The sequence below is a fragment of the Phodopus roborovskii genome, unplaced genomic scaffold (assembly GCF_943737965.1).
Source record: "Phodopus roborovskii unplaced genomic scaffold, PHOROB, whole genome shotgun sequence".
Taxonomy (NCBI): Eukaryota; Metazoa; Chordata; class Mammalia; order Rodentia; family Cricetidae; genus Phodopus; species Phodopus roborovskii.
In genome coordinates, this window is record NW_026126418.1 from 67,723,212 (window position 1) to 67,747,642 (window position 24,431).

At 40.3% G+C, this 24,431-nt stretch overlaps 1 pseudogene; it reads left to right on the forward strand.

The window, feature by feature from the left end:
- The first annotated feature begins 13,548 nt into the window (after nucleotides 1-13,548).
- Nucleotides 13,549-14,749, forward strand: LOC127222641 (glyceraldehyde-3-phosphate dehydrogenase-like; annotated as a pseudogene).
- Nucleotides 14,750-24,431: the final 9,682 nt, after the last annotated feature.

Here is a 24,431-nt window from a genome sequence, read left to right on the forward strand (position 1 = left end):
CCAGTTGTAAATCACTATTCATCATTAGATTTGGAGTTTTGTTTGGTTTTCTTCTCATTTGACAAGAACTGATCTAATGAAGCTGGGGGAGAAAGGAGTCTATTTCATATTACAACTTCCAGGTCACAGTCCATAAGAGAAGAAACCAAAGGCAGGAACTCAAGGCATGCATGGAGGCAGGAATAGAAGCAGAAGCCGTGGAAGGAGGAACGCTGCTCACTGGTTTTCTCCCCATGACCTGCCCAGTGTGCTTTCTTATATATTCCAGGACCAAATGCACAAGGGTGGTATTGCCCACAATAGACTGTGTTCTCCTACATGAGTCATTAATCAAGAACATGCTTCACAGACTTGCTTACAAGCCAGTCTGTTGGGTGTAATTACTCAATTGAGATTCCTTCTTCCCAGAGAGGCCTAAGCTTATATCAAGTTGACATAAAATCTAACTAGCACAGTGGAACACTCATTGACTTGATGCACAATCACATTAGTTTGGAACCATAGTCTTACCTTTCTTGTATGTTCCAAAATTGCCAGATTGATATTAATATCACAATATAAACCCAACGAATTTCAAAAGTATACTGTCTTCAAAAAAATTGAACATTGTAAATATTCAAGCTCTCTTTAAAAGTCCACTGTCTCTAGCTCCAGCAGCCAGCTAACAGCACCAACACCACCCTTTGGAAACTATAATGTACCTGACACACTCTGCTGCCCATGCCCACTGAGCCCATCATTATCCCCCTGTCCAACACCCCCTCAAAGATCAGCAGCCCCTGGAGGCACAAACACCACCTGAACCAATTGGAAGAGGAACCCCCAGAAGCACAAGCACCAACTGTATCAATTGGAAGAAAAGCAGCCTCCCCTAGGGCCCTCTCCAGCAATGTTAGCAGACCTTACAGGCACAGGCACCACTAACACAGATAGGAAGAACAAGCAAAGGAAAAACCTACACCAGGTGGAAAAACAGACTCCATAGGCACAGGCACAATCCATACCAATTGAAAGGGCAGACTCCATGGGCTCAAGCAAAGCCCACAGCATCAGGAAGAACTGGATGATATGCTGGATCTAGACATCTAACCCCCTCCAAATCTCACATGAGAACACCCTACTTAACCTGACAACCAGCCAATCACCTGAACCCTTGACCACACAGGCCAAAATACAATAAAGGAAACATACAATGAAGGAACAAAAGACCTATCCAACAAGGACTTCACAAGAATCAACACCTGTACCTATAATTATCCCAAACCCAGATGGGTGGCGGCAGTGTAATAATATATTCAATAGCATCAAGAGCAATATGGCACCACCAACCTAGTGTTCTGCAACAGCAAGACCAATGCAGATGTAGCAGAAAAAGGGACTGTAAAAATAGCTTTATGAAGAAAGTAGAGACCCTTCAAAAGGAAATGAAAAATTCCCCTAAAGAAATTGAGGAAAAGACAAACAAACAAACAAACAAACAAACCTCCCAATAACTCCCTTAAATAAAGCCAAGAAAAAACAATCAAACTGGTGAAGGAAACCGTTCAAGACTTGGAAATTGAAATAGAGGCAACAAAGAATACACAAATATAGGGAATTATGGAAATGGGAAACCTAGGTAAATGAACAGGAACTACAGATGCAAGTATAACCAATAGAATACAAGCGATGGAAGAGAGAGTCTCAGGTATTGAAGGCATAATAGAGGAAATAGATTAATCAGTTAAAGAAAATGTTAAATCCAACAAATTCTTAACACAAAATACCCAGGAAATCTAGCACACCATGAAAAGACAAAACAAAAGAATAATATAGATAAAAGAAGAATTCTAGCTCAAAGGCATAGAAAATATATTCAACAAAATCATAGAAGAACCTAAAGAAGGACATGCCTAGGAAGATACAAGAAGCTTAGGGAACACAAAACAGAATGGAAAAAAAAGACCCCTCACCAATACAAGGGTAACCACATTTACAAAAGAAACATTATTAAAGCAAACATCACACATCAAAAACCACACACTAATAGTGGGAGACTTCAACAGCTCATTCTCACTAGACAGAAAATTAACACAGAAATAAGGTAAATAACAATGTTATGACTCAAATGGACTTAATACAAATTTATAGAACATTTCACCCAAACATAAAAGAGTATACTATACCTTCTTGTCAGAACCTCATGGGACTGTATCTAAAATGTACCACATACTCAGTCACAAAGCAAATCTCAACAGATACAAAAAAAATGGAATTATGTACTGTATCTTATTGGGCCACCATGGGTTAGAATTCAACAACACCACAAACACTACAGAAAACCTACAAACTCATGGAAACTAAACAGTTCTCATCCAAATTACCACTGCATCAAGGAAGAAATAAAGAAAGAAGTAAAAGACCTCTGAGAATTCAATGAAATAAATACACAACATACCCAAACTTATGGAACACTTTGAATGTAGTGATAAGAGGAAAGTTCATTGCACTAAGTCCCCAAATGAAGAAGCTGGAAGATAGTCACATTAGAGAATTAACAGTACAACCAAAAGCTCTAGAACAAAAAGAAACAAATTCACCTGGAGGAGTAGATGCCAGGAAATAACAAAATTGACAGCTGAAATCAATAAAGCAGAAACAAAGAAAACAATACAAAGAATAAATGTAACAAAGAGTTGGTTCTTCAAGAAAATCAACAAGATAGACAAATCTTTTTTCCAAACTAACCAAAAGACATGCAAAGTAACAAAATCAGAAATGAAAAGGGGGACACAGAGGAAATCCAGACAATTTTCAGGTCATACTTTCAAAATCTGCACTCCACAAAATTAGAAAATTTAAAGGAAATGGACAATTTTCTGGATGGATATCATTTATGAAAATTAAATCAAGAACAGATAGGCAACTTAAATAGACCTATAACCCCTAATGAAATAGAAGCAGTCATCAAAAGTCTCTCAACCAAAAGAAGCCCAGGGCCAGATGGCTTCAGTGTATAATTCTCCCAGAATTTAAAGTGTTAATACCAATACTCCTCAAATTGTTCCAAACAATAGAAGCAGAAGGGTCATTACCAAACTCTTTTTAAAAGGCTACAATCACCTTGGTACCCAAGCCACACAAAGACACAACTAAGAAAAAGAACTACAGACCAATATCCCTCATGAACATTGATGCAAAAATACTCAATAAAATACTGGCAAATTGAATCCAAAGCACATCAGAGAAATCATCTACCACGACCAAGTAGGCTTCATTCCAATGATGCAGGGATGGTTCAACATACAAAAATCTATCAATGTGATACACCATATAAACAAACTAAAATAGAAAAACCACATGATCATCTCACTAGATATTGAAAGAGCCTTTGACAAAATCCAACACCCTTTCATGATAAAGGACTTGGAGAGATCAGGGAAAACAGGAACATACCTAAACATAATATACAGCAATATATAGTAAACCAATAGCCAACATCAAACTGAATGGAGAGAAGCTCTAAGATCAGGAAGAAGACAAGGCTACCCTGTCTCTCCATATCTCTTCAGTATTGTACTTGAAGTTCTAGCTAAAGCAATAAGACAACAAATCGAGATCAAGGGGACAGAAATTGGAAAGGAGGAATTCAAACTGTCACTATTTGCAAATGATATGATACTTTACATAAGTGACCCCCCCAAAAACAAACTCTACCTGGGAACTCCTACAGCTGATAAGCACCTTCAGGAAATTGTCAGGATGTAAGATTAACTAAAAAAAATCAATAGCCCTACTATATACGGACTATAATGGGGCTGACAAGAAATCAGAGAAATATCATCCTTTACAATAGCCACAAGCAACATAAAATATCTTGGGGTAATGCTAACCAAAGAAGGTAAAGACCTATATAGCAAGAACTTTGTGTCTTTAAAGAAAGAAATTAAAGAAGATACCAGAAAATGGAAAGATCTCCCATGCTCTTGGATAGGTAGGGTTAATATAGTAAAAATGGTAATCTAGCTAAAAGCAATCTACAGAGTCAATGCAATCCCCATTAAAATCCCAGCACAATACTTCACAGACATTGAAAGAACAATACTTGACTTTTATATGGGAAAACAAAAGACCCAGGATAGCCAAAACAACTCTGTACAATAAAGGAACTTCAGGTGGCATCACCATCACTGATTTCAATCTCTACTATAGAGCAATAGTATCGCAGTTTAATAAGGATCTGGATAAACAATTAGGCCGAACAGATGTTTATTCAGGGAGAAATAACTCACAACATAGACAGGTGAACACCAGCAGGTTTCTGCTTCCAAGAATGCCTCCGGAAGTCCTCCTGTTCCCGTGCGGCTTGCAAGAGAGAGTTCTCCTGCTCCTCTTCAGACCTAGTTCCTCAGGTCACTTCTGCCCCTGGCTCCACCCACCAATGTGCGTGGTCAGTGCCACAGAAGGAGACAAAGTGAATATCCCACTAGTCTAAAGAAAAGATTTAGGCTTTATACAAAATTATATACAAAAACAGTGAATAACAAGTATGCTCTAAGAAAAGGAAAATCGAGAACAAAATGACCTACATATCTAGTCCTAGGGTGAGGGCATAACAGGGTTTACAATAGAGTTGTCCTCAGCTGGAAAACTTAAGCCTAGTACCTAATATATCTAACTAGGAAGAGGGAATAATAGTTGTGATAGTTTAATCTCCAACCTCATCAAGACCTGAGAAGGAAAATAATGATACTAGGGTAGATAGGAAGTGTGAATGGGCAACTTCCAAAAGGTGCAGCAAGGACAGAAACAGCAGGCTACCTGGACAGTCACCCAAGCAACGTTGGTACACACAGTTTTGGCTAAGGCCAAAAGTACTTGACAGACCACAACAACATCAGGGAGGTAGAAAGGCTGTCTTATCCTGACTTGGCAAGGGTCAGCAGTCTTTTATATTTGTCTTCTGCAAGCACATAGGACCGAATGTCCAAATCAGTGGTCAAGGTGGGGGCAGTTCTTTGCCCAGGAGGCCATTAGCCAAAGCGAGGATGAACTCCAGAAGGAGCAACAACAGTGTCCAACATATTTTCGGGAAAGTGCATGGTGCTGTCAGGAGCAATAGTGTCTCATGTCAATGGAGTACTAATATTAAAACATTTAAATGTCATGTTCTGCATGTCTATGAAGTGATTGAAGATTAAGCATCTATGTCTGACTAATCTCATAATTAAAGGAAACATGGGTGAAGATAATCTGTAATACTCAGAACTTAGCTTAAAAAAAAAAAACTGATTAAATCTTCCTGAAGTAAAGCAGGGATTAGTACCTATATACATACATACATATATATATATATATATATATATATATATATATGTATGTGTGTGTGTGTGTGTGTGTGTGTGTGTGTGTGTGTGTGTGTGAATCCCTAAAATAGAGGTAGAGTAGAAATGTCTAGACAAGAGGTAGAAATATAAAGGGCAGCATGATAAATATCCCCAAATGTATCAATATACAAAATGTCTTGAATACAAGAAAAGTATACATACATAGAATATGGCAAGAATAAATGTGCATAGATTGTATCAATGTATGAAATGTCTTAAACATAAGTAAAAGTATACATACATAGAATACGGTAAAAATAATGTGCATAAAACATCATAAGTGGAAAGATTTCACACAATATAACAAAATATAATATACAATTCTTCCAGGAAGGGAATATAAACTTAATTTTACATAGCTTACCACAAATAAGAACATATAACAATGTAAGCTGTAATATAGTATTATCTCACTCTTACTCAATAATTCACAAGAAGATAGGCTAATCTACCTATATCCCATCTAAACCATATCTTTCCCAACCATACCCTATCCCTGTCTAAAAGATAAACCCGAGTCTAAGCATCACCTTCCATACCCAACCCTAAGTAACTAAAATCAACCTAAAGAAGATGAATATTATCCCCAAATTCCAAGAGTAGGAAAAGGGGGCGTTGTTATCTTAAAGTTACTTCCTGCTGAAATGGAATGAAGATTGCTCCATGGGATCCTGTAGGAAGAAAACTTTTAGCAACCGAATTTCTCAACGGAACTGGCTGTGACATATGTAACTAGTCACTGTGTGGCAGAAAATGCTTGACTGTAGTTCTATTTGAAACTCTGACCAGAGTGTAATAAGAAGGTGTACCATTATAGCTAGTTAGTCATGAGTTGTCTTGAGCAAAACAGTCTCAAACTGGTTTTAGGGTGATGTTTGTATTCCAGATACATCAGGTTGAGTCAAGTGGAAATGACGACATGAGACCCCAACTTCTTTCCAGAGAGTTTAAAGATTGCTGTTAGGAATTGTTATTATTTCTTGTAGAAAACTTAAACATCAATATTAAAGTAAAATTTTTAAGTTTTTAAGGTATGCATTAGGGAAAGTCAACAATAAACATTAAAATATATACAAGAAAATTAGGATTTCAGAGAAAAAATTTTGTATAAGCGAATGAATCCCCAGATTTTGTTTTCTTCTGCCTTACACCAATTGACTTCTTGATTTAAGGCAGAAATTGTGAATTTAATCTTAACAACATGTTTGAATTTAGAGAAGGAAAGCCAAATCTAACTCCAAAGCCAGCATTGGTTTACATGAATTGGGACTACCGGAATATTAGATAGTAAAGAGAAATAGATTTCTGTATAGAAATAGTTTACTAGAATTAAATATTTTTACCATAAATCAGATTCCTTTTCATTAAGTGATTGTTTCTGGAGAGCTGTCTTCTCTTCTGTAGGTACATATATGTTCAATCATGTTCAGTGTCTTTTGGCTGTTTGAAGATAGGTTTTCTCTGTTTTCCTGTAAGAACAAGAACAGAACACTTCCCCTACCTTTGAGAGGTCTCCACACTTCTCATGGGACCTAATTTGTTGGATGACTTGTCATTTCTCTTCATTAAGATGTTTTTCTTGTTCAACTCGGATCTTGATTAACTTAGATGGTATCCATAGTTTTTCTTCTCCTGTTGATACAAATGTGAAACTCCTACCCCAATGTAACACATATCCTGGTTTCCATTCTGAGGTCAATACATCCTTGAAATACACTGGCTGATTTAGTTCAGAAGTTTTTTTCTATTGTCCAGTGTCTTTCTGCAGTTGTTTTTCTTTTTTCCTCAGCATTAAGAAAGTTTAATGTTAATAAAGCATTATGTAATCTGTGTTTGGGTGTCTTGGTTCCTCCTGTCTGTTTATGGAGCATTTCTTTTAAAGTACGATTGGATCTCTCAACCACTGCTTGTCCTGTAGAATTGTGTGGTATACCCGTTATGTGCTTTATGTTATAATACTCAAAAAACTGTTTCAATTTGCTGGAGATGTATGCTGGAGCATTGTTAGTTTTTATTTGTGCAGGTATGCCCATAATGGCTATTACCTCTAATAGGTGTATAATAACAGACTCAACATTTTCAGAGCTCAGAGCAGTAGCCCATTGAAACCCTGAAAATGTATCTATAGTATGATGCACGTATTTTAATTTTCCGAATTCTGCAAAGTGAAACACATCCATTTGCCATATTTCATTTCTATTTAAACCTTTAGGGTTACTGCCTGGTGGTAAAGGAGTTTGGTTATAGAATGAGCAAGTAGGACATTCCTTACTATTTCCTTAGCTTGTTGCCAAGTGATAGAAAAATCCTTTTTTAAACCTTTGCTGTTCACATGGTGTTTCTTATGAAACTCCGAGGCTTCTAGCGCACTTCCTATACCCAATCAATTTCATCATTTCCTTGTGCTAGAGGACCTGGCAGACCTGTATGGGATCTGATGTGTGTTTTATATATAGGATGAGTCCTCTTTCTGATAGTATCTTGTAGCTGTATAAACAGTGAAGTTAATTCTGTATTGTCGGGAATAAATTCTGCAGTCTCAATGTGTAAGATTACTCTCTCTGCATATTGAGAGTCAGTAACTATATTGAGGGGTTCTGCAAATTCCATAAGTACCATGAGAATGTCATACAATTCTGCCTTTTGTACAGAATTGTAAGGGCTTTGAATCACTTGTGGAAACTGTTTACGAATTATTTCTAGCGGGTTTTGTGCAAAATATTGGCACAGAGTGGGGCTATTTAGAATTCCCTGTGGCAAAACCTGGAGGTGTGTGTTCGTATCCCACTTCTGACACCAGATATGGTTTAATAAGGATCTGGATAAACAATTAGGCCGAACAGATGTTTACTCAGGGAGAAATAACTCACAACATAGACAGGTAAACACCAGCAGGCTCCAGCTTCCAAGAATGCCTCTGGAAGTCCTCCTGTCTCTTGCAAGAGAGCGTTCCCCAGCTCCTCCTCAGACCTAGTTCCCCAGGTCACTTCTGCCCCTGGCTCCATCCCCAATGGACGTGGTCAGTGCCACAGAAGGAGACAAAGTGAATATCCCACTACAATAGTCCTGAAAACAGCTTAGTGTGGCATAAAAATAGACAGGTAGACCAATGGAATCGAATAAAAAACCGTGTTATTAACCCACACCTATGAACACCTGAGTTTTGACAAAACAGCTAAAATTATACAATGGAAAAATGAAAGCATTTTCAACAAATGGTGCTGGCCTAACAGGATACTTATGTGTATAAAACTGCAAATAGATCCATATTTATAGCCATGCACAAAACTTAAGTTCAAATGGATCAAAACCTCAACATAAATCCAGCCACACTGAACCTCTTAGAATAGAAAGTGGGAGATACCCTTGAATAAATTGGTATAAGAGACTGCTTCCTGAAAATAACATCAGTAGCATAGACACTGATATCGATAATTAATAAATGGGATTTCCTGAAACTGAGAAGCATCTGTAAGGCAAAGGGCACAGTCAACAAGACAAAACAGCATCCCACAGAGTAGGAAAAGATCTTCACCTACCCCACACCTGACAGAGGGCTGATCTCCAAAATATACAAAGAACTCAAGAAGCTAATCAACCAAATACCAAATAATCCAATTAAAAGTGGGGTACAGAACTAAATAGAGAATTCTCAATAGAGGATTCCAAAATAGCTGAAAGACACTTAAGAAAGTGCTCAACATCCTTAGCCATCCTGGAAATGCAAATCAAAGCAACTCCAGATACCATCTTACTCATGTCAGAATGGCTAAAATCAGAAACGCCAAAGACAGTTTATGATGGAGAGGATGTGGAGAGAGGGGAACACTCCTCCATTGCTGGTGTTAGTGCAAACTTGTACAGCCATTTTTGTGATCATTATGGGGGTTCCTCAGGACAATGGGAATCAGTCTACCACAGGATCAGGCAATTCCACTCTTGGGCATGCACCCAAAAGATGTACATCCATGCAACAAAGACATCTGTTCAACTATGTTCACAGCAACATTATTTGTAATAGCTAGAACCTGGAAATAACCTAGATGACCCGCAACCAAAGAATGGATAAAGAAAATATGGTACATTTAAACAATGGAGTACTACTCAGCAGAAAAAAAAGCAAAAACAAAACCAATGGAATCTTAAAATTTACAGGAAAATTGATGGAACTAGAAACCATCCTGAGTGAGGTAACCCAGTCACAAAAAGAGGAACATGGTATGTACTCACTCATATATGGGTTTTAGACAGAGCAAAGGATCACCAGCCTACAATTCACACAGTCAGAAAAGCTAGGAAACTAGAAGGACCCTAAGAGAGACATACATGGTCCCACACAGAAAGGGAAAGGGACAAGATCTCCCGAGCATATTGGTAGGGAGGCAGTGAGTGGAGAGGGAGGTAGGAGAAAGACAAGGGGAGAAGAGGAGGGGGGAGGAGAACATGAGGGAGCAGGAAGATTGAGTCAGGGGAGGAACAGAGGAGACCAAGAAAAGAGATGCCATAATAGAGGAAGCCATTATAGGTTTAAGAAAAATCTGGCATTAAAGAAATATCAGAGACCTACAAGGATGACCCCAAATAACAATCTTTATATTTTACATATTGATTCCAACTCCCTCTCTCTTTTTTCCCTCTCATGCCCTGGACCCCCCTCCCATCCCATCCCACCTTCCACACTTCACAGGGAGGGTGAGGCCTTCCAGGAGGGATCATCAAAATCTGTCTAGTCATTTGAAGTAGGGACTAGGCCCTCCCTCCTGCCTCTAGGCCAAGGGAGTATCCCTCCGTGGGGAATGTGCTCCCAAAGTCCTTTTGTGCACCAGGGATACATCATGGTTCCAGTCAGAGGTCCCTTAGACTGCCCAGGACTTCTAACTAAGATCCACATTCAGCGGGTCTGAGTCAGTATAATGCTAGTTTTCCAGCTATCAGCTTGGAGTCTATTAGCTCCCCCTTGTTCAGGTCAGCTGTCTCTGTGGGTTTCTGTAGCCTGGTTTTGACCCATTTTCTTATTACTCCCTGCCTCTCTGCCACTGGATTCCAGGATGTCGGCTCAGTCTTTAGCTGTGGGTGTCTGCTTCTGTTTCCATCATCTACTAGATTAGGGATCTATGATGGCATAGTTATCAATCTCATTATCAGGGAAGGGCATTTTAGGTAGCCTCTCCAGTGTTGCTCAGATTGTTAGTTGGGGGTCATCCTTGTAGATCTCTGGCCATTTCTCTAGAGTCAGTTTTCTCTTCAAACCTATAATGACTCACTCTTTTATGGTATCTCTGGTTTTTGTTGTTGTTGTTTGGTTTGGTTTGGGTTTTTTTTTTTGCTCTTGTCTATTTGTCACCCGACTCAATCTTCCTAATCCCACATGTTCTCCTCTCCTCCCCTTCTCTTTTTCCTAGCTCCCTCTCCACTCACTGCTCCCCCCACCCCCCGCCACTCTCAATATGCTCAGGAGATCTTGTTTCTTTCCCCTTCTGTGAGGGACTTGTATGAATCTCTTAGAATCCTTCTTGTATCCTAGTTCCTCTGGTGGTGTGAAGTAGGTTGGTGATCCTTTGCTCTATGTCTAAAATCCATATATCAGTGAGTACATACTATGCTCCTCTTTTTGTGACTGGGTTACCTCATTTGGGATAGTTTTTCAAGTTCCATCCATTTGCCTGTGAATTTCAAGATTCCAATGTTCCCTTCCCCTCACTGAGTAGTATTTCATTGTGTAAATGTACCACATCTTCTTTATCCATTCTTCAGTTGAGGGGCATCTAGGTTGCTCCCAGGTTCTTGCTATTACAAATAATGCTGTGATCAACATACTTGAACAGATGTCTATACCCAACTAACAATCTAAGAAATAGTGAAGAGGCTACCTTAAATGCCCTTCCCCATAATGAGATGTATAACTAACTTATATGCTATCCTAGAGCCTTCATCCAGTAGCTGATGGAAGCAGAAGCAGACACCCACAGCTAAACACTGAACCAAACTCAGGGAATCCACTTGCAGCGAGGGAGAAATGATGAGCAAAGGGGTCAAAACCAGGCTGCAGAAACCCACAGAGACAAGCTGACCTGAACAAGGGGAGCTCATGGACCCCAGACTGATAGTGGGAAACCAGCATAGGACCAACCCAGTCCCCTTGAATGTGGGTCTCAGTTAGAATCCTGGGCAGTCTATGGAACCTCTGACTGTGTAACTAGGATGTATCCGTGGTGCACAAAAGGACTTTGGGAGCACATTCCCCATGGAGGGATTCTCTCTTAGCCTAGAGGCAGGAGGGAGGGCCTAGTTCCTATTCCAAATGACTTGACAGATTTTGATGATCCCTCTGGGAAGGCCTCACCCTACCTGAGAAGTGAATAGGAAATGGGATGGGGGAGGGTTGGGGATCATGGGAGGTTGGGAAGGACAGGGAACTGGGATCAATATGTAAAATAAGAAAAAAGTTAAAACTTAATTAAAAAAGAATAAAAAATATTGGGAGTCACCATGTGATCTCAGAAGGGGAGGATGTGTGTGACATTCTCAGTAAGATGAGAGCATGTAGAAATACATTATTAGTTTTTATGGCTTAATAATTTAGACACAGCTAGCCAATAAGAAATGTTAGTAACTGACCAACAGTTTCATAATTAATACAGTGTCTGTGTGTGTGTGTTATTTGGGGCTCATTTGGGTGTGGGACCAGACTGGCAGGAAAAGTGCTCATATCAAAATGGTGCCTGCAAGGTGGGGCTAAGAACCTCCGCCGCTTAATACTTGACAAAAGCTTAAAATGGGATTTTAGAAACAAAAGAACAGAGATAAACAAGGCTTCTTGGCAGCAACATTTTTTCTTGGGTGGGCTCAGTTTTGCTAGAGAAAAACAGAGACTCTCTCGGCTCCTTTAAGGGAGGTTTCCTGACTGACTAAGCATAAGTGGCAAAAAACGTCAGGGCTCGTTTAAGAGGCCCTGCTACCAAACAAGAATGGTGTATATGAGCAGCTAGTAGTGGCAGTGACCACATCTCCAAGCCAGCTTAATGGCAGCATAGACCAAGCAAGTGAGCACAGCTCTCAGTGCTAGTGTTAAATGTACACCCTCCCCTCCCCCACCTTTGTGTATAGACTGTGGCTAATACAGTTGAGTCTTTAATTTTACCACTGTAAGCCTCGTGGTAGAAAAAGGTAGAGATATACAGTAAAGACAGATCCAGATGAAGTATAACCTCTAAAATTTACAGTATATATATATATATATATATAATATATATATATATTATATATATATAGGCTTGAGAGAGAGAAAAAGAAATAGGATAAAGTGGATTAAAAAAAAAGAAAAAGAACTAGAGCTGGGTGTGGTAGCACATGCCTTTAATCACAGCACTCCGGAGGCAAAGGCAAACAGATTTCTGTGATTTCAAGGCAGCCTGGTGTACAGCGTGAGTTCAAGGGCAGCCAAAGTTACACAGAGAAACCTGGTCTTAAAAAAGGAAAAAATAAAAGTAAAATAAGCAGAGTAATAAAAAAAGACAAGTAAAGATGGAAAATACCCAGAGAGTCTGCATACTGTAAGCTATTGCCTTGTCTTTGAATTGTTTGACTACTGAGGAATTAGCAACAACTGTTAAAAGGAATGCTGCTAGATCGATTCAACTTATATATTTTAAACATGTCTTGACTTCAAAATTTAAATATAAGGATATGTTACTTTGGAAAAACAAATTTTATTTGTGTTTCCACAGAAAATGAAAAGCTGTGGATTCCTTCCAGACTACTATGGGTTGGTGAAGCAAGACCTCCTGAAGCAGTGTCCCAGGTGGACAAGCAGCCTTGCAGACCACTACAGCCAGGATTTCTGTGTCTTCTTAGCATCCCATGGCATTACAGTGTTCCCAACCAGAAGGAAGCAGGAAGTTTGGAGAAAATGATGCCCACATTCCCAAATATTGTTTATAAATGCTTGTTTTCATTTAAATGGGATTGGTTATAAATGGTCAATGATCACAACAAATTTCTTTTTAAAGGTAAAATGGGGATTATGGTATAGAAATGAATACTTTGTATTGGAATGGATTTTCATTTATTGATACAAATTTAAGGTCAATTTTGTGATATGTATATTTCTCTTCTTGTTTAAATGTTGTGTTTATATAGCTCATTTAAAAATGTAATGTATAGGCTCTCTGCTCCTCCCTGTTCTAGAGGCAGCTGCATCTTTTCGTGCAGTGCCAGCCTCGTTTCTGAGACACAATGGTGAAGGTTGGAGTGAACGGATTTGGCCGTATTGGATGCCTGGTTACCAGGGCTGCCATCAATTCTGTCAAAGTGGACATTGTTGCCATCAATGACCCCTTCATTGACCTCAACTACATGGTCTATATGTTCCAGTATGACTCTACCCATGGCAAGTTCAAGGGCACAGTCAAGGCTGAGAATGGGACACTTGTCATCAATGGGATGGCTATCACCATCTTCCAGGAGCGAGATCCCACCAACATTAAATGGGATGATGCTGGTGCCGAGCATGTGGCGTTTTTACCACCATGGAGAAGGCTGGGGCCCACTTGAAAGGTGGGGCCAAGAGGGTCATCATCTCCACCCCTTCTGCTGATATCCCCATGTTTGTGATGGGTGTGAACCATGAGAAATATGACAACTTCCTCAAGATTGTTAGCAACGCTTCCTGCACTACCAACTGCTTAGCCCCCCTGGCCAAGGTCATCCATGACAACTTTGGCATTGTGAAAGGACTCATGACCACAGTCCATGCCATCACTGAAACCCAGAAGACTGTGGATGGCCCCTCCCGGAAGCTGTGGCATGATGGGCATGTGGCTGCCCAGAACATCATCCCTGCATCCACTGGTGCTGCCAAGGCTGTGGGCAAGATCATCCTGGAACTGAATGGGAAGCTCACTGGCATGCCCTTCAGTGTTCCTATCCCCCAGTGTGTCCTTCGTGGATCTGACATACCCCCTGGAGAAAACTGCCATGTATGAAGACATCAAGAAGGTGGTGTAGTAGGTATCTGAGGGCCCACTGAAGGGCATCCTGGGCTACACCAAGGACCAGGTTGTCTCCGGCGACTTCAACAGTGACTCCAACTCTTCTACCTTTGATGCTGGGGCTAACATCACTACAACTTCGTAAAGCTCATTTCCTGGTATGACAATGAATTCGGCTACAGCAACAGGGTGGTGGACCTCAAGGCCTACATGGCCTCCAAGGAGTAAGAGCCCATCCTGGACCATCCACCCCCAGCAAGGACATGAGCAAGAGAGAGGCCCTGGCTGCTGAGCAGTTCCTGTCCAACAACCCCCTGACACTGATCTCCCTCACAGTTTCCATCCCAGACCCCCAGAATTAAGGGTTTTAGGGAGCCCTGCTCTCTTGAGTACCATCAATAAAGTTCACTGCACCTGTCAAAAAATGTAATGTATAATTTACTACAAAGTATAGATAATTACCTATAATAGTTAAAACTTATAGTTAGGTTAGTTAGGTTTTCTAGATATATAGAGATATTTCAAATGGATAAGTATTCTTCAAACCTTTCAAAGGCCTACAGAATATGACATTTAAAATGGTTTAGAGTTTTTCATGACTATGAGACACAACTGCTCCTGGAAAAACCAATTATGTCTGAGAGGAAGATAGTCATCAAAGAAACGTGTTATGGAGTTTGTTTCAATATGGCAAGAAACCACTCTTGACTGGACTATTTGACTGTTACTGTATAAACTGGACATGCAGGACCCATAAGGAAGTGACTGCTGAACTTGTAAAACAAGATGGACAGTGCTGAAGGGTTATTGCTTCATGGAAGAGTCTGCCAGACAGTCTTCAGGACACAGAAAAATGACTGACAAACTGCCAATACAGTTTAAAATTTCCTGCTTCGTTGAGAAGTCTGTCAGACACACTGTGACCTATGGGCTGAAGATAGGTGCTCCAACATTACAGAGAAACTTTGGGTGACTGTCCAGGTAGCGAAATGTCTCTGTCAATTCTAGAGTTTATATATTATCCTTCTGTGGTCTTTGATGGAGTTGAACACAGATAGATAGTCATAGTTATAGTTTTCTTTAGTTATGATAAAAGATAGGTTACATATAAGACTTTAGACTTGCAAAGATAAGATAGATAAAATATTTTCTTTAAACCTTGCTAAATGTTATTGGACTAAATATTGTAAGTATAGTTCTTGCCTAATTACTGTTTTGTTATATATTTTACTATGTTACAGTTAAAGCCCTTTTTATTTAGACAAAAAGAGGAGATGATGGGAGATTCTGTAAATATATCTCTTATTGGTTAATGAATAAAGCAATGTTGGCCAAAAAAAGTAAAAAAATCATAATTCAGGGAGTTATTACCCTGTTATACTATGGATGGATTGAAAATGGACAAAATCAATTTCTACTGTTTTCTGTAATACACTGAGCCTTGCCCTGAATGAGAACGATATGAGTGAGAATGAGACTTGCCACTGGACATCTCCAGGGACCCCACTATGGGATTGAACAGGATAAGTGTGAGAAGGCCAAATAATGACCTCAGTTAACATCAGCAGAACAATCTACATAGGATATCTGGACTTGGTGCTAGATGAGAAAAAATGCTAGCACAGCAAGCCACCTGTTATGTCTGGAGGCATGGTGGGTCTGGGCCACAGCTTGCAAAATAAAGTACTTGGGATGACTGGCCAAGCATTCAGGCTTGCCTGAACAAGGATAATTCTGCCACACTTCTGAGCATCTAGAGTGCTGCTCTGTTGCATGATTGTTTGCCCTGCCTCCCTGCTGGGTAATAAAGCAACCTTTAATTTAGGATGGAGTTAGTTACTAGCTGATCAACATAAGCCATAGAGTTATTGGAAGACTGAGGAAGCTGGAGAGAGTGGACCAGGAAGAAAGAAGGAGGGGCTGATGAGTGAGATCTGGGGAATTTGGATGCAAAAGTCATGAGGAGTAGGGTCAGCAAATTGCCTGTCTGTTGTTCCTTGAGTTTATCAGGTTTTCATCTCAATCCCTGACTGCCAAGTTTTTATTAATACTAGAATGATGTAGGTAAACTCTACACAGTCCCAATACTACTCTCTCACTCTGGAGCCACACACAACTCTAATAACCTAGAATAAGAGCCACTGTGCCTGAAGCATCCTTAATTGGTCAGTTACCATGAAGTCCAAGAAACAAGCTACATTATCTAATGTCCATAAGACACAGCTAGGCTATACCATATCCCAAGAAGCAAGAGTTCCTTGGCCTATCTCTGCTGGTCCACTCTGAGTTTCTGCTGGCAAGATCCTTGGCCCCCAAATCCAGGCTTCTGCTAAAGAAAGAGGCCTCAGCTGGAGAGTTCCAGTTTCCAGTGAGATCCGACTATCCTGCAAAACCTTCCCAAGTTTCAGCTCAGCCTTTGTCCTCTTCCACCAGCTATTGTCCAGAGGTGAGTCTGGTCCCAACCAGGGCTGCCTTTCCCCTACAACCTCTCCCCCACACCCGAACTCTCTGGGTTGGCCCCTGATCCTGCTGCTCCTGCGTCTTGTCCCCATTGAGAGCACCCTTGGAGCTCTGATACACCCCCACCTATCCCCACCGTGAGCCTGCCCCTCCCTACCCTGTACCCTACCCTGCCCACAGTCCTGCTGCTCTGGTTGCGCACTGGGACAGAGGGTGGAGCCAACAGTCCACCCTACTTCAGAGACTTCTCGGAGCAACTCTGAACAAAGGAGACCTGCCTATCCACACAGGACCACCCATAATTTCCACCTGCTTGGTCTCTGACTCCACCTCCAGTCCTCTGCTGGAGTCCCGGGCCCCTCCCAGAGATCTGCCTATCTCTGCAGGTCCACTCTGAGTTCCTGCTGGCAAGTTCCTTCACCCACAAATCTGGGCCTCTGCTAAAGAAAGAGGCCTCAGCTGGAGAGTTCCAGTTTCCAGTGAGATCTGACTATCCTGCAAAACCTCCCCAAGTTTCAGCTCAGCCAATGTCTTCTTCTGCCAGCCATTGGCTAGAGCCAAAATTATTGAGGAAAACTTTCCAAATCTGAAGAAGGACATACCCATGAAAGTACAAGAAGCATACTGAACCCCAAATAGGCTGGACCAAAGAAAAGAGACCCCTCGACATATAATAATCAAAACACCTAGCATACAGAATAAAGAAAGGATATTAAGAGCAGTGAAGGAAAAAGGACAGGTAACATATAAAGACAGACCTATCAAAATTGCACCTGACTTCTCCATGGAAACCCTCAAGGCCAGGCAGTCCTGGATAGATGTTCTAAAAGTATTATGAGAACACGGAGGCCAGCCCAGGCTACTATATCCAGCAAAACTCACAATCACTATAGATGGAGAAAACAAGATATTTAATGACAAAGCTAGATTTTCACAATACGTATCTACAAATCCAGTCCTACAGAAATTACTGAAAGAAAAACTCCAACCCAAGGAAGGTAACTACACCCACAAAAATGTAGGCAACAGATAATCCAACTACACCAGAAACCAAGGGTAAAGCAGGACAAATATATTCACAATACCACTGCCAACAACAAACCTAAAACAAACAAGCATCAACAATCAATGGTCCTTACTCACCCTCAACATTAATGGTCTTACCTCACCTATAAAAAGACACAGGATAACAGAATGGATACGAAGACAGAATCCATCCTTCTGCTGCACACAAGAAACATTCTAAGTTTCAAAGATAGACATTACCTCAGGGTAAAGGGTTGGGAAAAGATTTTCCAATCAAATGGAAAGAAGCAAGCAGGCATAGCTATCCTAATATCTAACAAGTTAGACTTCAAACCAAAAATAATCAAAAGAGATGAAGATGGTCATTTCGTATTCATCGCAGGAGAAATCCATCAACACAAAGTCTCAGTTCTGAACATCTATGCCCCTAATACAAAGTCACCCACATTCGTAAAAGAAACACTACTAAAACTCAAAGCTCATATAAAACCTCACACACTTATAGTAGGAGACTTCAATACATCACTCTCAACACTAGACAGGACCACAAATCAGAAACTCAACAAAGAAACAAAAGAACTAACAGAAGTTATGTCACAAATGGGGTTAACAGACATCTATAGACCATTCCATCCAAAGACAAAAGAATATACCTTCTTCTCTGCTCCACATGGAACCTTCTCTAAAATCGACCACATACTAGGAGACATAACAAACCTCAACAGATACAAGAGAATAGGAATAGTTCCCTGTATCTTATCGGACCACCATGCTTTAAAATTGGAATTCAACAACACAAATAGCAGAAAACCTACAAACTCATGGAAACTGAACAATGTGCAATTGCACCACTCCTGGGTCAAAGAAGAAATAAAGAAATTAAGGACTTTCTAATATTCAACAAGAATGAGGACACAACATACCCGAACATATGGGACACCTTAAAAGCAGTGCTACGAGGGAAGTTCATTGCACTAAGTGCCCATATGAAGAAAACAGAGGATAGTCACATAAGAGAATTAACGGCACAACTGAAAGCCTTAGAACAGAGAGAAGTGAACTCACCCCGTAGGAGTAGACGCCAGGAAATAATCAACTTGAGGGCTGAAATCAACAAAATAGAAACCAGGAAAACAATACAAAAAAATCAATGCAATGAAGAGTTGGTTTTTTTTTTTTTTTTTTTTTTTTTTTGAGAAAATCAACAAGATAGACAAACCTTTATCCAAATTAATGAAAAAGCAGAGAGAGAACATGCAAATTAACAAAATCAGAAACGAAAAGGGGAACATAACAATGGACACAGAGGAAATCCAGACAATTTTCCAGTCATACTTTGAAAATCTGTATTCCACAAAAATTGAAAATTCAAAGGAAATGGACAAATTTCTGGATAGCTATCACTTACCAAAATTAAATCAAGAACAGACAAACAACTTAAATAGACCTATAACCCTCAATGAAATAGAAGCAGTCATCGAAAGCCTTCCAACCAAAAAAAGTCCAGGGCCAGATGGAGTCAATGCAGAATTCTACCAGACATTCAAGGAAGAACTAATACCAATACTCCTCAAACTGTTCCACAAGATAGAAACAGAAGGTTCATTGCCAAACTCTTTTTATGAGGCCACAATAACCTTGGTACCCAAGCCTCACAATGACACAACTAAGAAAGAGAATTACAGACCAATATCCCTGATGAACATCGATGCAAAAATACTCAATAAAACACTGACAAACCGAATTCAAGAATACATCAGAGAAATCATCCACCATGACCAAGTAGGCTTCATCCCTGGAATGCAGGGATGGTTTAACATACGAAAATCTATCAACGTGATCCACCATATAAACAAACAGAAAAAGAAAAACCATATGATTATTTCCCTAGTTGCTGAAAAAGCCTTAGACAAAATTCAACACCCTTTCATGATAAAGGTCTTGGAGAGGTCAGGGATAACAGGAGCATACCTAAACATAATAAGAGCAATATACAGCAAACCAACAGCCAACATCAAACTGAATAGAGAGAAGCATAAGCCAATTCCTCTAAAATCAGGAACATGACAAGGCTGCCCTCTCTCTCCATATCTTTTCAATATCATACTAGAAGTTCTAGCTAATGCTATAAGACAACAAAAGGAGATCAAGGGTATCCAAATTGGAAAGGAAGAAGTCAAACTGTTTCTATTTGCAGATGATATGATAGTTTACATAAGCGACACAATAAACTCTACCAGGGAACTCCTACAGCTGATAAACACCTTCATCAAACGAGCAGGATACAAGATAAACTAAAAAAAAATCAGTAGCCCTACTTTTTTCAGACGACAAAGAGACAGAGAAAGAAATCAGAGAAACATCACCCTTTACACTAGCAACAAGCAACATAAAGTATCTTGGTGTAATGCTGACCAAACAAGTAAAAGACTTATATAATAAGAACTTTGTGGCTCTAAAGAAAGAAATTAAAGAAGATACCAGAAAATGGAAAGATCTCCTATGCTCTTGGATAGTTAGTATAAACATAGTAAAAAATTGCAATCTTGCCAAAAGCAATCTACAGATTCAATGCAATCCCCATTAAAATCCCACCACAATTCTTTACTGACCTTGAAAGGATAATAATCAACTTTATATGGAAAAACAAAAGACCCAGGATAGCCAAAACAACCCTATACAATAAAAGAACTTTAGGAGGCATCACCATTCCTGACTTTAAGCTCTACTACAGAGCTATAGTTCTGAAAACAGCCTGGTATTGGCACAAAAATAGACAGGTAGAACAATGGAATCGAATTGAAAAATCCTGATATTAACACACACACACATATGAACACCTGATTTTCGACAAAACAGCTAAAATTATACAATGGGGCGAGGACAGCATCTTAAACAAATGGTGCTGGCACAATTGGATGAGGGTGTGTAGAAGACTGCAGATAGACCCATGTCTGTCGCCATGCACAAAACTCAAGTCCAAATGGATCAAAGACCTCAACATCAATCCAGCCACATTGAACTTCTTAGAAGAGAAAGTAGGAGGTACCCTTGAACAAATTGGTATAGGAGACCGCTTCCTGAACATAACTCCAGGGGCACACACACTGAGAGAAACAATTAATAAATGGGACCTCTTCAATCTTAGAAGCTTCTGTAAGGCAAAGGACACAGTGGACAAGACCAAAGGGTAGCCCACAGACTGGGAAAAGATTTTCACCAATCCCACATCCGACAAAGGGCTGATCTCCAAAATATACAAAGAACTCAAGAAACTAGTCAACAAAACACCAAATAACCCTATTTAAAAATGGGGTACAGAGCTGAAGAAAGAATTCTCAATAGAGGAAATCAAAAAGGCTGAAAGACACTTAAGAAAAAGCTCCACATCATTAGCTATCAGGGAAATGCAAATCAAAACAACTTTGAGATACCATCTTACTCCTGCCAGAATGGTTAAAATTAGAAACAGCAATGATGACTCATGTTGGAGAGGATGTGGAGAAAGGGGAACTCTCCTCCACTGCTGGTGGGAGTGCAAACTCATACAGCCATTTTGGAGATCAGTATGGCGGTTCCTCAGGAAAATGGGAATTAGTTTACCACAGGACCCAGCAATCCCCCTCTTAGGCATATACCCAAAGGATTCACATCCATGCAACAAAAAAATCTGTTCAACTATGTTCATAGCAGCACTATTTGTAATAGCAAGAACCTGAAAGCAACCTAGATGCCCCTCAACTGAAGAATGGTTAATGAAGATGTGGCACATCTATACAATGGAATACTACTCTGCAGAAAAAAATAATGGTATCTTGAAATTCGCAGGCAAGTGGGTGGCACTTGAAGAAACAATCCTGAATGAGGTAACCCAGGCACAAAAAGAGGAACACAGTATGTACTCACTCATATATGGGTTTTAGACCTAGATCAAAGGATCACCAGCTTATAATTCACACCATCAGAGGAACTAGGATACAAGGTGTATTCTAAGAGATTCATATAAGGTCCCTCACAGAACCGGGAAGGGACAAGTCCCCCAGAGCTCAGGGGAAGTGGGGGGGGCAGCGAATGGAGAGAGAAGTAGGAGAAAATGAGGGGGAGGAAAGGAAAATATGTGCGACCAGGAAGATTGAGCCTGGTTAGGAATAGAAGACAGGAAAGAGAGAGAGAGAGAGAGAGAGAGAGAGAGAGAGAGAGAGAGAGAGAGAGAGAGAGAACATAAAAGAAGGAATCAATATTGGTTTGAGGATAAAATTGAACACAAAGAAAGGTCTAGAGAACTACAAGACTGCTACCAAATAACAATTTGAGTTTCCGTGGAAAGACTACCATAAAGGCCCTTCCCCGATAGTGAGATCAACAACTAACTTATCCATGGTGTCCTCAACTAATGCCTGTTGGAAACAGGAGCAAACATCCATACATAAACACTGAGTCGAACTAGAACCCAGATGCAGATGGAGAGGGCAAGACCAGGCAGCAGAAACACATAGAGACAGCTTTCCTGAAGAAGGAGGAGCTAACAGACCACCAGACTGATAGCTGGGAAGCCAGCATGGGACTGACTCAGGCCCCCTGAATATGGGTCTCAGCCAGAAGGACTGAGCAGTCTAAGGGACCCCAGACAGTGGAGCCAGGATGTATCCCTGGTGCACAAAAAGGACTTTGTGTACACATCCCCCATGGAGGGATAACTGCCTTAATCTAGAGACAGGAGGGAAGCTCTAGTCCCTACTTCACATGACCTGTCAGATCTACACGACCCCAACTGGATGGCATTCTCCTACATATGGAATTGGGGTGGGGGGATGGGAGGGGAGGGTGGTTAGAGTGCATGTGAGAGGGCAGAGAGGGTAAAAGGGAGGGAAGGAGGGAGAGAGAAAGGGAGGGAGGGAGGGAGGGAGAGGGAACTGGGATCGACATGTAAAATAATAAATTAAATTAAAAAAATGCTTTGACTCCAAAATTTAAGTTCAATGACTAGTTACTGGGGAAAAGGATTTCTATTTTTGTTTCCACAGAAAATGAAAAGATGTGGATTCCTTCCAGACTAATGTGGTTTGATCAAGCCAGACCCCCTGAAACAGAGTACCATGTGATCCTACATTCAAAACAGCTGGACAAAGCAGCCTTACAGACTACAGCCAGGATATCTGAATCTTCTTCGAATCCCCCATGACAGCGCCCCTTACCAGCAGGAAGTAGTTTGGAAAGAACGAGGCCCAAATTCCCAAATATTGTCTATAAATGTTTGTTTTAATTTAAATGGACTTGGTTATATAAAATAAATAAATAAATAAATAAATAAATAAATAAATGAATGAATGAATAAATAAATAAATAAATGAGCAAGGGTTCCTTTGGTCAGGCTTCTGAGTTGATTTCTACATTAGGATCACTAGACAAGAAGAACTCTGGCTCTCATTTCTTGAAGTCTCTGTGGGGATGACCACAAAATAACATCCCTCTTACAACCCACTGTAATCCATGTAAGTTCTGCCAAATTGCCACATTCTCTGAATGAATGACACTGGCTTCCCTGTGATATCTCATCCATTTATATGAACCTGTTTCTGCTTTGAGGCTAGCATAAAAGGTATCAATTGTCTTCCCAACTCTCCTTTTTCAGGGGGTACTCTGAAAGGAGTCCTCCCTGCCAACTGTCTAAAACCTATGACCTGTACTCTGTTGATTGAGCAGTGACAGCCAGGATTCACAGAAGGTCAAGTGTGAACAGATATCAAAGACACCAGTAATTCTTCCCACTTATCATTCAAATGACTAAAGGAAATCAGGAGTCACACTGGAGGGATGGTAAAGAGGGGATTTGTGTTTCCTTAGGGATGGGATCACCAGAGTGAATGAACCTCCTCAAAGGATTACAATTTTGGGTGTTTTCCTCACACCAGGGATCCACAACAATGATGATACCCAACACACTCAAGCACTGTAGAGGACTGTACAAACTCCTGATCTGGCCCATTGTAGGACTCTGTCCACCAAGCTTAACACCCACAGCATCTTCTATAAGCAGCTGTGATTATCAAAACACCATTGAGATTAGGTCTGAAGATAATCCCTTAACTAAGTTTGGGGTGGGTCCTTACACCTTCAGATGAGGTTTCATCCACTCCCTAATGGACCTCTTTCATGATGCATGTAACTCTGTACAAACTACACATGCTCTCATTTTAGAATATACAAAAGTTTAACTGAGGAAAACTCCATGTATACAGCTGTGGAGAATTTGTCATCCATGCCTGGGTGAGTCTTTTCAGGGATGTGGTTACTTACATGTCAGTCATGCCTCTATAAGCAACACTTCATTCTTGATAAGTACATAATCAAATTACTTTTGCTTTATCTAGTTGTTTTTCAGTGGAACTGTACTTTATCCTTTTGTATATGATAGTACAGTTTGAGAAGATGTTCGTGAATTCACACAATGCCAGGGTTCAGGTGCACCCTGTCTTTTCCTCTCAAAGAAGCTCTGTGTGGGACAGCTAGAAAGTACAATAGTTACCCTATCTGTGACTTCCATGAAGAGAATCAATGCTATATCCTTGTCCATGAACATGTTCATCCT